Consider the following 19,145-nt stretch of genomic DNA (forward strand, 5'->3'; position numbering starts at 1 on the left):
ACAATATATTGTTAAATGCTATACCTGTGTCAAGGTCGGCTCCTCTACATCTTCCTCCTGGGTTTCAGCACATGAGCCCTCTGCCGCAGTGGAAGGGAGAGTAGAGAGGGATGGCCTGAGTTCTGACTGTTCTGTCAGGAAGCGCAGGCTCTCGAAGTACCAGAGCCTTGGTACATAAATATCATCTGCAGCAGCTCCTGACCTTTCCGAATCGCATATTTTGTTCAGCTCCCTTTTAAATGTGCTGCGCAGATTTGAGATTTTAGTTCTGAGTTAATTAATGTCAGCATTGGGGCAAAATGTTTTGCACAAATCTGCCTATTTTTGCAGAGCAGCATTTCTAGTTTGCTTATTAGAGTAATATTTACTCTTCACCCTCCACAAACACGGCATCTGTCTGTATTCCTCAATAAATTGGGGTAAGAAATCCGGTGACGTAAATTTGTCAACCATGATGCCTGCAAGACACAACACAACACAAAACATAGTCAAAGATCATGTTTTTTTCCCATAAGATAGGCCCAATATAAGCTGTATAGGCCACAAAACACCCATGCTCTAATCTAAAGTTGTACCTTTGTTTGCTCAGATGATTCGTGGTTCGCCGATCGTGCTTCTGTGACAGATCTGTCCGATGGCGAATCATCGAACGAATGATCTGGCGGCCTTTAAATACTGCGCATGCGTCAACTCCGCCTCCAGTGGCATGCTGACGCAGGGGCGTGTACGTGCCAAATATTAAGCTGCATGCGACACACACACACATGTGAGTCGGCGGAAGATTCGTGGAGGAGATGGCAGAATCGGGGATTTACAATAAAGGCCACAGTGGTTGGGCTCAGAAAAAACCCAAAGCCACACCTATGAGCAAGGGTGAGATGGTTGAGATGGTGGCCATACTGGAGAAAAACGATTATGATGGCAAGCTGGAGAATTATGAAAGGCCCAACTCCAGAAAAGACAGAATTCTTGAGAAGGTCATTTCATCTCTAAAGAATATTTATGGTGTGGATCGATCCAAGGACCAAATCAGAAAAAGATGGTCAGATCTGAAACATCGGCAACAAGACCAGCTAGATCACATCCATCATATCCTGAAAAAAAGTAAGCAATAGTTGTGTTTATAAGGGGAAAATAGAAGAAGTGATTGGCGCTGCCTAGTGGGGTATTCGGGAAATCAATTTGTGGTTGCGTTACTCCTAAGTTTAATTTTAAATGAAAAATGTGCAAAATAGAACTGTCATAAAAATTCGTGTAATAAAATCTGCATTAAGACCTATGTGTATCCTTATAAGAACATGACATAAGGACCCCTACGCTAAGTAAAATCAAGGGTCACAAGTGGTGGTCTATGTTCCAAAACAAGTTGATGTACACAAAAAATATATAATAAGGAACTATTGCAATAAAATACAACAAATAAATACAATACGTGAAATTAATAAATATAAAGTGCAGGAGTGCAATAGTGAATATTGGAAGTGGAGTGATAAATGAATAAATAAATAAATATCTCTTATATAATAGCAACCGTAAATTCACAAGCAATAAATATAACAATAATAAATATAAGTGAAAAGATATATATATATATATAGCTGCCAGTAAATAAGTGCAATAGTGCAAGGTGGGAAAATTATTGTATTATAACTGTGCAAAACCGGCAGCAAAAAATGGGGTGTTTCTGCAGAAGATCATACAACTCAATCCCAGAACATGTGCATCCACGGTGGGTTAAAAGATCCGAAAAAGTCCTATATATATATAGTCCGTATATGGTGATTCAAGTGCTTTTTTCTCTAGGCCCGGAGTGTGGTGAGTGGGCAGAAGGTAAGGTGCTCCCCTAAGCCTGGGGTCCTGCGCTTACCAGATTCCTTTACCCCTACAGGGGTAACCAGCGGGTCGATATTTAGGGATCGCTCCCATACACTGGCAACCTGGACCTCCCTAGTACTCGATCTCACTCCGTTATGGATAATATGATGTCCGCTCAATAGATACAGAAAGATTCCAGTACAGTACCCGGGTATAAAGAAGAGAAGGGAAAGCAGCATATCTCTGTAGGGAATTGGGGGTTAACCCCTCAATAACCCCCAATTCCCTACAGAGATATGCTCCTTTCCCTTCTCTTCTTTATACCCGGGTACTGTACTGGAATCTTTCTGTATCTATTGAGCGGACATCATATCATCCATAACGGAGTGAGATCGAGTACTAGGGAGGTCCAGGTTGCCAGTGTATGGGAGCGATCCCTAAATATCGACCCGCTGGTTACCCCTGTAGGGGTAAAGGAATCTGGTAAGCGCAGGACCCCAGGCTTAGGGGAGCACCTTACCTTCTGCCCACTCACCACACTCCGGGCCTAGAGAAAAAAGCACTTGAATCACCATATACGGACTATATATATATAGGACTTTTTCGGATCTTTTAACCCACCGTGGATGCACATGTTCTGGGATTGAGTTGTATGATCTTCTGCAGAGACACCCCATTTTTTGCTGCCGGTTTTGCACAGTTATAATACAATAATTTTCCCACCTTGCACTATTGCACTTATTTACTGGCAGCTATATATATATATATATCTTTTCACTTATATTTATTATTGTTATATTTATTGCTTGTGAATTTATGGTTGCTATTATATAAGAGATATTTATTTATTTATTCATTTATCACTCCACTTCCAATATTCACTATTGCACTCCTGCACTTTATATTTATTAATTTCACGTATTGTATTTATTTGTTGTATTTTATTGCAATAGTTCCTTATTATATATTTTTTGTGTACATCAACTTGTTTTGGAACATAGACCACCACTTGTGACCCTTGATTTTACTTAGCGTAGGGGTCCTTATGTCATGTTCTTATAAGGATACACATAGGTCTTAATGCAGATTTTATTACACAAATTTTTATGACAGTTCTATTTTGCACATTTTTCATTTAAAATTCAACTTAGGAGTGACGCAACCACAAATTGATTTCCCAAATACCCCACTAGCGCCAATCACTTCTTCTATTTTCCCCTTATATATTCAATGCTCCCCTTCTAGGGTTGCATTTTCTGAAGTGGGCAGCAGCTGAGCGTGGTGTTACTTTCCATATATACCCCTTATCCTAAGCGCGGAATTTCACAAACTCTTTAATAGTTGTGTTTAAGCAAAATGTATTGTGTATATTTGGTGTATGTTCTTTAGAAATGTATAGATACTAATGTCTATGAAAACTTTATTCAATAATTAAAATTGTCATGTATGTGTTTTATTTATATATTTATTAGTTATTTGTATATTAAATTAAAAAAACATGAATCCATAATAAACTATATATGCATATTATTGCTAAGATTTTTTGATAATAACTCATATTTGCTCCATATTGTATTTTTCACCTTAAAATAGGAAAAAAAAGGAAAATAAAACAAAGACAACATATGAGGAGAAGGGACTCTACCATGCCTGCTCCAGCCACATTGGAGGAAAACAATGAAGACATGGTCCCTGATGCAATGACACATTCCAAAAAAAAAGGTAATTGTTTCCTTTGCTCACTAAATCATTAATGTCCCTAATTTTTAGGAGGTTACCATGTACATGTCAGAATATTTTATGTGAAAACAGCTGTCAAGCAGTGCACCATGTCATAGCTAAATTCCTCCCTGTCAATTTTCTGACATGCCACATTTTTATTATGTAGAAAATGATCAACCAAAAGACAATGTGAACACTATGGAGGAAAGCTATGTGCCAAGTAGTCCAGAGTGCAGCATGGTGGAGTCAAGTGTTGAGCAAATCAGCTTACCACCACAGCAACATCAAGGTTGGTAGCCAAATAATGTTAAGAAATGGGAGCCACAAACAGTTGTGAGTTTGGGATGATTCTTTACCCTTCTATTGTTGTATTTCAGACAAAATGGACATACCAGATGTCCCCGAAGTTCCCTCATTTGAGCCATGGGATCTGTCCCCTTCAGCCGCCTCAGATCTGGAATTATTTGCTCCAAGATCCCCAGCGAGTGTCCAAAAAATACACAAACAGAACCAAATGTTGGTGAGCCTGTTTTGTGCCCAAGTAAGTATTATTCGAATGTTGGTTATAGTGTATTTTTATTTTTGTGTATTTGATTTAATGCTTAAAAGGAACTACCTGTTTGGTACATTAGCAAGGTGTGAAACCATACAGTGCCACTGTACATAGTATAAAGTGCATTACCAAGGGGAGGAAGAGGTGTAGTTATCTGTTTGTGTCAACAGGTAGAATTGTTTATGAGCCATAGACACCAGTGCAAAGAGAACATAATGTTTGCACTGTGTACTTTCATAGTAGTATAGGTGTCATAAGTAGGGATGATCGAACTTTTGAAAAGTTCGGTTCGGCCAGAACATCCGAACTACCCGAAAGTTCGGCCCGGATTTCAAAACCCCATTGAAATCAATGGACCCGAACTTCGGTAATCAAAAAACACAATTTTAAAGCCCTAAAACCCAATAAATGCCCCTAAAAAGTGCCTAGGGTTCTGGGTCATGCCCCAGGGACTAGTAATCACACATAAAAAGTTCTTAAAAATTGTCATTTTTGATAAAAAAGCCAATTATTGAAAAAAAAAAAAAGATATTTTTTGATTTTGACTTTGGATTTAGTATCTGGGGGGTCAAAAAAGTGTACCTGTGAAGTTTCAGCTCTGTAGCATGTCCAGAACCATAAAAAAAGATAATTTTTCAGTAGAGCAGGGATGGTGAGACCCCACTTTTACAACTATATGATCTTTTTTTGGGGGTTCTGGACATGCTACAGAGCTGAAACTTCACAGGTACACCTTTTAGACCCCCCAGACACAAAATCACACAAAAAAAGTTCTTCAAAATTGTCATTTTTGATAGAGAGCCAATTATTTAAAAAATTAAAAAAAAAAAAAAAAATTTCTTTGGACTTAGTATCTGGGGGGTCTAAAAAGTGTACATGTGAAGTTTCAGCTCTGTAGCATGTCCAGAACCAGAAAAAAAGATCATTTTTCAGTAGAGCGGGGATGGTGGGACCCCACTTTTACACTTATATGATTTTTTTGGGGGGTTCAAAAAAAAGTTCTTAAAAATTGTCATTTTTGATAGATTTTTGATAGAGAGCCAATTATTGAAAAAAAAAATTTCTTTTAATTCCAGAAAACCATAAAAAAAAGATTTGTTTGTATTAGTGCAATTATAGATCTGGAATATGGCTTCTCGCTTTCCACACCTTGCCGGTATAATAGCAGGCGGTTTTTTTTTTGGGCATTTTTTTGGGTTCTTTGGAGTCAGGAAAAACATCTGAACTTGTGTATAGTGGTACTGTATACACAAGTTCAGATGTTTTGCCTGCCTCAAAAGAACCCAAAAAAATGGGCGTTTTTTTTTTTGGCGCTAGCATTTTTTTGGGCAGTTTTTTGGGTTCTTTGGAGGCAGGCAAACATCTGAACTTGTGTATAGTGGTGTATATATACCACTATACACAAGTTCAGATGTTTTTCCTGCCTCAAAAGAACCCAAAAAAATGCCAAAAAAAAACGCCTGCTATTAAACCGGCAAGGTGTGAAAAGCGAGAAGCCATATTCCAGATCTATAATTGCACTAATACAAACGATCTTTTTTTTTTTTATGGTTCTGGACATGCTACAGAGCTGAAACTTCACAGGTACACTTTTTAGACCCCCCAGATACTAAATCCAAAGAAATTTTTTTTTTTTTTTCAATAATTGGCTCTCTATCAAAAATATATCAAAAATGACAATTTTTAAGAACTTTTTTTGTGTGATTTTTGTGTCTGGGGGGTCTAAAAGGTGTACCTGTGAAGTTTCAGCTCTGTAGCATGTCCAGAACCATAAAAAAAAGATCATATAGGTGTAAAAGTATGGTCCCACCATCCCTGCTCTACTGAAAAATGATATTTTTTTCTGGTTCTGGACATGCTACAGAGCTGAAACTTCACGGGTACACTATACACAAGTTCAGATGTTTTGCCTTCCCTCTAAAAACCCCCCCAAAAAATGCCTGCAACAACACACCTGGGCGTTTTTTTTTTTGACGCTAGCGTTTTTTGTGCATTTTTTTGGGTTCTTTGGAGGCAGGCAAAACATCTGAACTTGTGTATAGTGGTGTATATACACACAGACTTATATGTATATACACACCTAGACATATATAGGTGTGATAGGAGCAGAAATATATTGGTGTTAATTATTTCATTAGCGCAAGTAGTTTTTTCTGCTCCTTTCACACCTATATATGTGCAGGTGTATATATACCCCCTATACACATGTTCAGATGTCATGTCTGACTCCAAACATGTGCTCAAAAAAGCACTAGCAACGCCTGCAGCCAAAAATGCTGGCGGCGGCGAAGCCATATTACGGAAACGAAAGTGACTTGAGAGAAACTAGCTTTTCTCTATTGCGGTCACCCTGCTATGGAAGGGTTCGGTCACCCTGCCATAGCAGTCACTGTCAGTTCACCCTACACTACACTATGGTCACCCTGGTATGGAAGGGTTTGGTCAGTCGGTCACCCTGCCATAGCAGTCAGTTAACCCTACATTACATTACGGTCATCCCTGACACTTCATACTTTCCCTACAGAAACTAAATTTTTGAAGCTAACTAAAGTGTAAAGGAGCACTCTAACTACACTAGATATCCCTTTCCTCACACTAATAAATGCTAAATGACACTTTTAAAGTAAAATTAACAGAACTGCTTCCACTCTCTTCCATGTCCTGTATAACAATGCTAGGAATTTGGCGGGGGCTATCTTATATACTGGGGGGCATATTCACTAATGATTGGACTATGGACCCCCTAGTCACTCCAATCACATTCCTAGCATTCTTCTGCCCCCTCAATTGGCTTTTGCTAATGGTGCTGGTCCAATCACAGGCCTTTAAAGCCCATTTCCTGAACCATTGCATTTTGGTCGGTTCCGGTTGCCGAATTCCGAACTTTTTGGGCAGAAAGTTCTAAATTCGGCCGAACCTCGAACACCCAATGTTCGGGCTGAACCGATGGTCGACCCGAACCGTTCGATCATCCCTAGTCATAAGGGCAAGCAGGTTACACACAACAATGCATAGGGTAGGTACTAACTATTAGTTTATGATGAACTTGACTCCAAATGTTTATAGATTACGACCTCAGCTACGTGCTTGTCATTGCCTTACTATTTTTTTTTTTTTAATTAACAGATCATGGTATTCCTAGTTGTACAATTGCCAGGAGGACTGTTGATGTGTTGCAGTGTTGCTCCGAACTAGAAAAAATAAAGGAGGCTGCTACAGCTTTACAATGCAAAATGCGTGACTTTGTTGACCTGCTAGCAAAATTTTAAGGTTACTTGGATTGTATTTTGTTTTTTTGTTTTTTGTTATTTGGGATATTCTTGTTTTTCCCAATTTTTTTTTCAAATTTTTATGGCCTATATTTTGGCCACTAATTGTTGATGTGCAAGAGGTGTCCAAAAGTTTTTTATATTTTTATACAGGGCTCCTTTGCATATGAGTAATTTTTACAAGTACTAAATAAGAAGAGTTGAAGAACTGTTTTTCATAATATTTTGTAACATGTCTACTGAACAAAGTTCCCTAAAATTATAAGGAAGCTAGATGTTCTCAACCAAGAGAGTCTGGTGTTTAAGCACTTTACAACACCCTAACCCTAACCCTAACCATAACCATTAGCCTAACCCTAACCCTTACCCTTACCCTAACCCTTACCATTACCCTTACCCTTACCCTAACCCTAACCCTTACCCTTACCCTAACCCTAACCCTTACCATTACCCTTACCCTAACCCTGTGAATGTGTGTTAATAAAAAATCTTTTCAGTCAACAATGTGTGTTCTAATATTTCTTTGCCTAATATCTGTCATCTTCAAAAGTTTACAAATTTAATTTATCTAAATTTCTCTTTGTACATGTTGGGCACTAAAGAAAATTGTAGCTTGTAGCCCAGACTACGTCGTTTGATGACGAAACGCATCGGCGGCACCAGACGCAACGTCAACACACCCCCATCCGTGCCGGCCTACTTCCTGTATACTGTTTTGGAACACGCGGGACGCCGCGGTCGCACCCACAGTCCTTTTTATTGATGTGCCTGCTTGTATCGTCTTATTTGTAAGTAGAATTTTAAATAAACCTTTTTCAATACATTATGGGATTACGCTATGGTCTTCTGTCATATATCCTTTACATATGCTCGTACCTATTTGACTACTGTGGACTTGCTGTGGAGATCTGGATCTTCCTTGGTGATTCCCTTTGGAGATACTGGAGTCCATCTGTTGTTACTATATACTTGCTGAGGCTATCTCATTCATTTGAGTGGCCATATTGTTCTGGTAAGCTGCTTCCTAACACCTTACACAGTGGTGTCCCCTACCCGCACTTCCCTGTGGTGTCACAAGAAGGATACACTGTATGATTTTTGGATACCAATTGTGTTTTGGATACTCACATTCTCATCTTTAAGTGCCGGTTCACACTTATGCGATGCGGGAAGGCTGCGAATTCGCAGCCTGTTCCCGCATCGCAAACGCACCCCTGTCAGTTCACACTGCCATATGCGATACGCTGGGGGTGTCAATGTAATCTTAACGACACCCCCAGTTTGATCGCATATCGCAGTGCGATCTTGCAGTTCGCACAGGATCGGATCGCACAAGTGTGAACCGCTGTGCGATCCGATCCTGATGCGGCTGCAAAAAAGGGTCTCGTGCGTCTTTGCTGCTGGTGCGGTGCGAATTTAGCCATACAAAGTGTATGGCTAAACTCGCACCGCACAGCCGATTGCATGTAATGAAGGAGCAGTGCGCTCCGACATTACATGTGATCGCCGCAGCCGCATCAGTGTGAACCGGCACTCACTTTTTGCGAATTTCCCTTGCACAATTTTTTTTGACTCATCACATGTTATATTGCTTGTCATTTTATGTTTTTTGTAGTATTCATTTATGTACATTGATTAGCGCTACACTATTTTTATTTATGTTTATAGGATCATCGTCTGTTGGTCTAGTGTCAGCAGCTTCCCCCCCCCCCCCTTCTCCCCTTCATTCCCACCAGTTATTCATATTTTTAGCGCAGAAATCTTCCACTGAGATCTGTGTAATATATAGTGAATCGCAGCTTTATTTGTTCATTTCCCTTTAGATTACCTATATATAACACTTATATCTCTACACTGAGCGAGTTTCACATAAGACTTAAAATCTCCTTACATTGGTGGTCAGTGAGAAGGATGTCATAAATAAACACAACATAACAGGTGGAGCTAAGTTGTTATTACACTAATGGTTTAAAAAAAACACAATGTATGGGGGACTTCTGGCCAATGACCACCAATGTAGGGAGACATTGGGATGACCTTGGGTGGGACCTACTTTACAATGTGAGAGGGGTTATCTAATTTACCTGGGGGGCTGAAGGCCCTGGTCTTTTGGCCACCTAGCAATGCCCCAAGAGCTTGGCAATTTCATATTTATAAATTGTATGAAAAAATATTAATCAAGATACTTCACATGTGTACCCAAATGCACACGTATCTTCTACAATTTAGATTATCTTTAGTGAAACATGTGGTGCTTAAAAATAAAATAGATATAGTGACCTCGTGGATCAGTTAAGGTCTAATTTCACTATTGGAGCAAGTGATAAACCAAACACACATGTTAAAAATATAATTTTAACAGCAGGGGAGAGACAACAGTAGATTAACACACTGATCAATGTATTAACCCTCAAAAAGTCACACATATATAACACATGCTGAACAAAAAACATGTTGATTTTGGCATGTACCAAAAAAATTAAAATACACACTCCTGAATAAATGCAAATTTTTTAATTGCACAAACGGGCTACTTCCATTGGTGCCATTGAATCTACAGCCCCACGTGCTTCATCCTCTACACTAGGCCCTGGCATGGCAGGGTCACTCTCAATTGGCTGAGAGGTTACATATGTCTCTGCATGCCTGCGCAAAAAATTATGCAGGATGCAGCAGCAGAGGACAACATGATTGATTTTGTACAATGCCAGATTGATGGAGCTGAGAAAAAGTCTAAACCTATTCGACATAATCCCAAAGGCATTCTCCACCACTCTTCTGGCACGGGATAGCCGGTAATTGTAAATCCTTTGCTCGGGGGTGAGGTTTCTCAGAGGGAATGGCTTCAAAAGATGTTCCCCAAGAGCAAAGGCATCATCAGCAACAAAAACAAAATTGAGACCCTCAATTGTTTGGTCACTGGATGGCAAGTTGAGAGTGCCATTTTGTAGCCGCCAAGCAAACTCGGTTTGGTCAATGACTCCCCCATCAGAATTTCAGCCATTCTTTCCAATGTCCAAAAAAATAAACTCATAATTAGCATTGACAATTGCAAGCATTACAATGCTAAAAAAACCTTTGTAATTATAATAATATGATCCAGAATTTGGTGGTGGGACGATGCGAACATGCTTGCTATCAATAGCACCCCCACAATTCGGAAAATCCCACTGCTCCTGGAATTGGCCAGCAACTTCCTGCCACTGCTCTGTGTTGGTCGGAACTATAGGAAAAAAATACTTTAAAAATGAGTGCTTGTGCACATCACATTATTACACACACATTTGGCACACAAATGCTTTTGCAACTTTAAGATAAGAACAACATGAAGGGAATCTTTAGCATTTTTGGGTATAACATCTACATACATTTAATACTTGCCTCCTAATGTCATAATATTGTAATTCACCAGCTACAGTATTTGTATATGCTGACTTTTATATTTAGCATGGGTGGGTGGGTAAAATTATGCTTTTAAACATTATTAAGGGCTTGTGCACACTGAACGTTTTTACATCAGAAAATAAACACACACAATCATAGGTTGAACTGGATGGACTGGTGTCTTTTTTAAACCTCACAAACTATGTATATAAAAAAAAAGGATAATGGATTCTGAGAACGTCAGAAAATGACACAGATAAAATATACTGTTAACAGGCTATGTGTTGATGGACACATAGGAGAGGATGCTGGGGTGGGTACTGGCTAATTTTAAAAATGCTTAGTAAAAAATAGAGCTTTACAACTATGTGCATGAGGCCAGAGGGCAGTTACAAAATAATGAAATATGTAATTTGATGTACATACAAAATAAACTAAATTATGTTGACTTGACAAGCACATTGAATGTAATTGAAAAACAAGAAACATACCTTGATATAGTCCTTCTGCAAGACTTTAATGATAGCAGAGCAGGTCTCAGGGATGATGACTCCAAGAGCTTGGGGGGAGATACCTGTGGTAAACTTGAGATCCTGCAGGCTTATCCCTGTTGCAAGATATCTCAATGTTGCAATTAGCCTTTGCTCAGGAGTAATTGCAACCCGCATACATGTATCCTGCTTCCAAATATAGGGGGACACCAAGGCAAGAAGACGGCTAAAATGTGGATCCGTCATCCTCAAATAATTCCTGAAGTCATCAGGATTATTTTCCTGTAGCCCCTGCAGCAAGGACAAGTGGGAAAATTGCTCACGGTTGAGCAACAAATTTTTGGACCAGGAGGTCCTCTTTTTCTTGCAAAGAACTCGACTTAGAGCAATTACTCCCAGCCCAACAACAGCAAGAGTAGAATCCTCGGTCATCATAATTGGTTCTCGAACGATGTCTCGGAATATAGCGAAATGTCGTTTACCAAACAAATGCTACCGAAATCAGCGCGAGATGCCTAGAAGGGTCACGGCCACAAACTCACTTCCTCTTTTGTAGTGTTGGACGTAGCTACGTCATCTTTTGTCAGACGACAAAATTCTTGTGCAGTCTAGAACACATTCCAACAAACGGACACGCACTCTCGACAAAAGACGGATGAGCGGTCGGCGGAAATTCGTAGCGTGTGTATGGGGCTTTAGACTGGGAGGAAATATTGGCATCTATGAACACAGAACAGAAATGGGAATTCTTCATAAAGACTGTATGGAAATTCACTGCAAAGTATATTCCCAAGAGCAATACGTTTAAAAGGCTAAAACTAAAACCTATGTGGCTCACGGCCAAAGTAAAAAATATATAAATTATAAGAAAAAAGCTTTTGAAAAATATAACATTGAAGGAACACTATCATTGTTTAAATGTTACAAAGAATATAACAGAATATGTACAAAGGAAATCAAGGCCCCAAAAATGTAAAATGAACATCAGATTGCAAAAGAGTGTGAGACAAACCCCCAAAAATACTTCAAATATATTAATAGTAAAAAAGGTCAGGTCTGCGCATGTAGGTCCTTTACAAAATAATCAGGAGTGGGTGACTGGGGACAAAGAGAAGGCAAATGTATTATTTACTTTCTTCAAGTCTGTGTATATAAAAGAGCATGGGGGAGCTCATGTCCATAATAGGGTGGTATTGACACAGCCCCAAATGATCCACATTGGCTCAAAATTGATAATATTTAGACAGAATAAAGGTGAAAAAAGCACCTGGACTGAATGGCATACACCCACAGATCCTAAAAAAATTGAACTCTATCATTTTAAAGCCTTTGTTTCTAATTTTTAGGGACTCGGTATTGACTGGAATGGTACCACTGGATTGGCGTAAGGCCAATGTGGTGCCTATATTTAAAAAGGGATCAAAGTCTTTAGCATTAACTATAGACCTGTTAGTTGAACTTCTATAGACAAGGAAGATACTGGAGAGTTTAATAAAAGACCGCATGGATGAGTTCTTGCTAGAAAAAAAAAAACATTTTAAAGCAATAGACAGCATGTGTTCATGAAAGACAGAAGTTGTCAAACAAATTTGATTTCCTTTTATGAGGAGGTAAGTAAAACCTTGGGCAGAGGGGTGGCTGTGGATGTAGTATACTTGGATTTTGCAAAAGCATTTGACACGGTTCCCCATACACGGCTAATGTGTAAGGTAAAGTCTACAGGCTTGGAAAAGTCAGTTTGTAAATAGAAAGAAAACTGGCTGAAAGATAGAATTCAGAGAGTAGTGGTTAATGATTCTTACTATGAATGGTCTAGGGTTATCAGTGGTGTACCCCAAGGTTCATTGTGGGACCCTTATTTTTTAATATCTTTATAAATAATATACGGTCTGGGATTAAAAGTACCATTTCAGTCTTTGCAGATGACACCAAGCAATGCAGTGGAATAACTTCATTACAGGATGTCTCATAGGCACCACTGATAGGCAGCACTGATGGGCACTGATAGGTGGCACTAATGGGCACTGATGGGCGGCACTGGTAGGCCGCACAGGACAGGTGACACTGATGAGGAGGCACTGATGGGCACTGCCTGGCAGCACTGATGGGCGCTGATTGGCAGCACTGATGAGCACTGATTGGCAGTACAACTGGCATCACTGGTGGGCACTGTTGGGTTAGTGCCTTGATTATCAGTGTAGATGTCCCTTTAACACAAGCCGGTTATCGGCTCTCTTCTCCTTTCCTCACACTGTCAGCATGAGGAAAGGAAAGCCGATAAATGGATTGTCTTTACATCATGATCAGCTGTCATTGGACACAGCTGATCATGTGACAAAGGGTCGCTGCGATTGGCCCTTTACCCCAATCTGTGATCAGCCGAGTCTGAAGGACTCAGCGATCACAGAGCATGCTGCCCGCACACGGACAGCGTGATAATGGAAGGGCATCAATGTACGCTGTCCTGGCAATGTATGCCCCCTCTGTAGCTATCTTTTGGCTATAATGCAGGTGGGAAGTGGTTAATAATGGCATGAATGGCCAAGCTTTGGTTTCCAAAATGAGCAAAATCCTTTATTGTGTTAAAGTAATTGTAAAGTCTCTTTTTTTTTTTTTTTCCTTTTTCTATTAAAATAACAAACATGTTATACTTACCTGCTCTGTGCAGTGGTTTTGCATAGGGCAGCCCCGATCCTCCTCTTCTCAGGTCCCTGGCTGGAGCTCCTGGCCTTTCCCTCCTGTTGAGTGCCCCCCACATCAAGTAGCTTGCTATGGGGGCACCGGAGCCGAGCTGCAGCTCCATATATCCATTTAGACATGGTGCTGCGGTACGGCCCTGCCCCTTCTCTATCTCGATTGACTAACTGAATTTGATTGACAGTACCAATGGACAGCCGAGGTACTGGTGGACATCACTGGGTAAAGAGGGGGCTCAGGTAAATATTAGGGGGTGAGGGGGGCTGCTGTACACAGAAGGCTTTTTATCTTATTGCATAGAAAAAAAACGTCTGCCTTTACAATCACTTTAAGAGAGGTATGGACTCCAGAGAGAGAGAGAGAGAGAGAGAGAGATCATTTTGCCCCTGTATATATCATTAGTAGGACCTCATCTGAAATTTGCAGTTCCGTTTAGGGCACCAGTTCACGAAAAGGATATCAGGGGGACCTGGAGAAAGTGCAGAGAAGAGCAAGCAAACTGATAAAAGGTATAGAGGAGCTCAGCTATGAGGAGAGATTAGAGGAACTGAATTTATTCTCTCTTGAGAATAGGAGATTTAGGGGGGATATGATCAACATGTATAAATACATAAAAGGTTCATATAGTGAACTTGGTGTTGAGTTATTCACTTTAAGGTCATCCCAGAGGACAAGGGGGCACTCTTTACATCTGCAGGAAAATAGATTTAATCTCCAAATACAGAAATGTTTCTTCACAGTAAGAGCTGTGAAAATATGGAATAGACTCCCTTCAGAGGTGGTTCTGTCCAGCTCAGTAGATTGTTTTAGGTCTGGAATCTTTCCTAGATACACATCATATAACTAGGTACTAACATTTATAGATAAAGTAGATCCAAGGAATATCTGATTGTCTATTGGGGGATTAGGAAGAAATTTGCCACCGACAGCCTAACACTCCATCTCCAGCTTCCACACAAATTCCATTGCCCCAACTTGGCTGACCTGAGTATTTGAGGAGGCCTGCCCCCTGCCAACCCATCTGTCGGGGATTGGTCAGGGCCCTCAGAATATTCCAGGCCGCTCCTCCTCACCTTCAGTCCCATTTTTCTAGACTCTTCTACCAGTTTCCAGAAGTAGGGAGGAGGTCTCAGAGGTGCTGCATGTGAGTCATACCAGCCTTCCTGAGTTACTCAATGTAATGATATCCTGCACTGGATATCCTAAAAGCTGTCACAAGCAACCATTTTGTCACGGCAACCATTTTGTTCAGAGCTCTGCCATGACAGGCAGATCCTCACTCACACGGCCCCCCTCCCCTACTTCAATTAATTCCTGGAATGCAGAGGGCTTCGACTTCAAAGAAACCTTATCTCAGCACAGACAGAAATCCTAGCAGATGTTGTAACAGGCCGGTCGTAAATCTGAGCAAATCCATTAAGGCGGACTAGGCTGTGTCGTAAATGCCACAACAGCCAAGCTGCTCATTAAAACATCTAACAATACATACACAATTCATAAATGCAGACAGGAACATGACACATTAACAATAAGTATATATTTGGATGAGAAATGTCATATTGATCGAATTAAGACCAGGCATGACCACCCTATCACATATAGAATAGAAGCTAGCTGTCAGATGCCTTGAGGGTCAGAGGTTACTGTGAGATGGCCTGTGTTTGGTGTCTATGGATATGAAATTCAATGCTGCACAATAATCTATCAGTTTCAAGAAGGCAACGGGTAGATATTGGAAGATATGAATTATGTTATACATTTGTCTATACGGGAGGTTCCTTGGTATTGTAATGAACCTTAGGGCCACCCATGGCCACTGTGTTTATTGGTCAGGGACATCTGTTAACACCCCCTGCGGTCTCAGAGAAAAAGAGAGCTCTCATACTAACATCAAGAAAGGAACATCTATCAAGTTTGAGAACCGATCACACTGGCTCAGCTTCTGAAACTCTGATAATACTCTGGACATTGAATGCAAGTATCCTTAATTCTCAGTCCTATATCTTATTTCTCTAATTGCTGAATTATGTCGCTATTTCTTTGAAACACCTTTTTCTGTAAATATTTTATTTGCACCAATTTTAACCTTTTTATTATTAAACTTTATTTTGAAAAGTGTTATACTTGTCCCTAAGCTCTTAATGCAAACTAACAATGAACCTGTCTCTTGAAGAGTGCTACTGTATAGAATAAATCCTCTGAACATTCCTGTCTGTGGTGACAGCGCGTGTTACAGATGATTAGTCTAAAGTCATAATTGATATTTCTAAAGTTACGAGAGTCCGCTGGGCTCATCATAACGTAGTGGTGGTGGCAGTGAAAGGGTTAATTGCCTAATTAGCCCAGTGACAATCGCTCTCAGCCTGCCGGCATCTAGATTGTGGTCCCGCAAGCTGGAAAATCTATGTGCCGGGTGCAGCTGAGAGTGGCATTGTTACGCAAGTGATGGCAGGGCGTGAGATTGCCTGGTCCTTGGTCACGAGTTAGTGAGAAGGGCAGGGATCTGATACCCGCCACTGTCACACTCAACCCTGGCCCAGAATAACAAACCACACAGGCTTGGCAGGCAGCCAAGCCTGACAGTTTACCAACATTGCACAGAGAGAAAAAAAAACTCTCTAATACACTAACTAGAGGGTGCTACATATAGGTATATAAATACGTTTTACCCTTTTATTATTTGAACTACATGGACCTGTGTCTTTTTTTAACCAGACTAACTAACTATATTCTTCTTACTTAGCTTGACTTTTCCTAAGGTTTAGTTTTATAAAACTCATAAAGATTGTATTCTTTACATTGACTAGACAAATGGCTACCACAGAAGTTCTCTCACTTGACTACAAGGAGCTGCAGAAAACCTGCAAATAACTAGGGGATGTCCCCTTTAGTGACTTGGCCATGGCTTCCACCCTTGTTTTAACACCAGTCAACTAAGGGCACCACTCGCAATAGGAGGTATTTGAATTACTATAGGGGATTAATGGCATCTTTTAAAGAGCTCCACTTAACCTTGAATTGGATAGGTGACATGCTATCTTTAAGATAAATTGCTATATAAGCTATCAGTATACTGGTCAATGATGTTAGCCACTACCCCCACTCATTTGTTTACATGCCAAATGACAGCTCAGGGAGTGTGTGGTAGTCAGTGGCTGCAGACCAATCAGTGGGTCAGCGTGTGTTTAGCGTGATTTACGTAGATCAGCATACTGGACTTCTTGATTGATGATGGGTTTTTATGGTGAGACTTTTTTTTTTTTTTAATAAAGGAAAAAAGTTTGTGTTTAATTTCTATTTTGTACTACTTTTATTATTATTATACAGGATTTATATAGCGCTGACAGTTTTCGCAGCACTTTACAATATGAGGAAAGACAATACAGTTACAATACAATTCAATACAGGAGGAATTAGAGGGCATATCATACAGATGCGCTAGGTTAAGCGCATACCCAAAGCATGTTATTTACAAGAATTTTGCATTTTTGATGTTGGCCTGTAAGCATTATTAAAATCAGTCCCTTAACAAATTAAAAAAAAAAAAAAAAATATATATATATATATATATATATATATATATATATATATATATAAATATATTGGCTTGGGTATACATTCTCTAGGGCAGTGCCCAGTCCCTCCTGCCATTTATTTGACAATCTCTTGCCTATTACCTTGAAAATGGTTATTAATATTTTTTTACATTCAGCTTCCATTAACTTCAATGGGGTTTGAATTCGGTACCCAACATTTCCTTAAATTTGGGAACTTACCCTGAAAACAATCTCCAAAGTCTATCACTGTTCTTTACTCTGTTTAGGCTTGAAGCTTGAATTTAAAGCAGAATTCCGGCCGAAAATACTTTCTTAAACTAAAAATACCCCCTTAATACTAACAAATGGCCAATTACATTAACACTATCCTCACATTACAGTACAGTACAGTTTTTAATTGTTGATCATTTCTTACCTTCAAAATTGATTGCAGAGTGCGGCCATCTTCGGTGTGGGCGTCTGAAGCCGCTGTGTCCCCCGCTGTGTCCTTCTTCCTGATTTCTGGCTACCCAGAATGCCGAACGCAATTTCACGCATGCGCTGTAGATTGCGATCGGCAATCAGAGGAGCGGCCGGGCCATGCCCATTGCCTCCTGGGATTGATGACACACATCTCCCAGGACGCAATGCGAAACTGGAAGTGACGTCCGGGGCCGCGGCCGCAGAAGGGGGAAGTCGGACAAAGATTCCTCTAAAATAAGGTAAGTGACCCAAAAAAAAAAAAAAAAATATTGCCCAATTATTTTTCAAAAGCATATACCTACTCAAATCCGTTTAGTTGAAAAAGAGGGTGGAACTCCGCTTTAAGCTTGAGATTTTTTTTTGCCTTGCAGAGAGAAATGCTTAGGAAAGGGGTCAGTTAAAAGCAGAGCAGTCATTAATCATGTCTACTACTGATATTTTTATGGTTGGAGCAGTGGAGACATTGTGTCAGATCAGACATTAGGTAGGATTAGCAGTGATCCATGTTTGCCACCTACAACTCCAGAGTCACTTCAATAGATGAACTTCAAATGACACTTGACTCAAGAAGGCTTCAGAAATCAACTCCAGTTCAAGAAATGATGGCTTCAGCTTCAGCTTGAGCTCCAGCATTGATGATTCAAACTCCATAAATGATGGTTGCAGCTTCAGAAATGATGGTTCCAACTCCAGAAATAATGGCTCCAGATCCAGAAATAACACCCCAGCTCCATAAATGATGATTCCATCTCCAGAAATTATGACGCAGCTGCAGCAATGATGATCCCAACTCCAGAAATGATGGCTCCAGCTCCAGAAATGACTTCTTCAGCTCCAAAAATGATTAAAAAAATGATGACTTCAGCTTTAGAAACAATGACTCCAAATCCTGAAACGATTTGGTCCATTTCCAGAAATTACTTCTGCAGCTCCAAAATTGACTCAGCTCTAGAAATGATGACTTCAGCTCCAGAAATGATGATCCCAATTCCAGAAATGATGGCTCCAGCTCCAGAAATGATGGCTCCAGCTCCAGAAATGACTCCAACTCCAGAATTGATCATCCCAGCTCCAGGTGACTCCCGCCTTACAAGTGATGATTCAAGCTCCACAAATGATGACTCCAACTCCAGAAATGATGGCTCCAGCTCCTAAAATGACTTTTCTGGCTCTGTAGATGATGACTCCAGCTTGG

At 40.1% G+C, this 19,145-nt stretch overlaps 1 pseudogene across 1 annotated transcript; it reads right to left on the minus strand.

Annotated features, from left to right (window-relative positions):
* Nucleotides 1–318: 318 nt before the first annotated feature.
* On the minus strand, nt 319–18,601 carry LOC309556578 (putative nuclease HARBI1; annotated as a pseudogene). The gene is made up of 4 exons: nt 18,509–18,601; nt 11,231–11,525; nt 9,887–10,582; nt 319–458 (listed from the first exon to the last, which is right to left on the minus strand). The product of its transcript is annotated as a putative nuclease HARBI1 (transcript).
* Between the last annotated feature and the right edge of the window lie 544 nt (nt 18,602–19,145).

The sequence above is a fragment of the Pelophylax lessonae genome (assembly GCF_965119305.1).
Source record: "Pelophylax lessonae genome assembly, chromosome: 5".
NCBI lineage: Eukaryota > Metazoa > Chordata > Amphibia > Anura > Ranidae > Pelophylax > Pelophylax lessonae.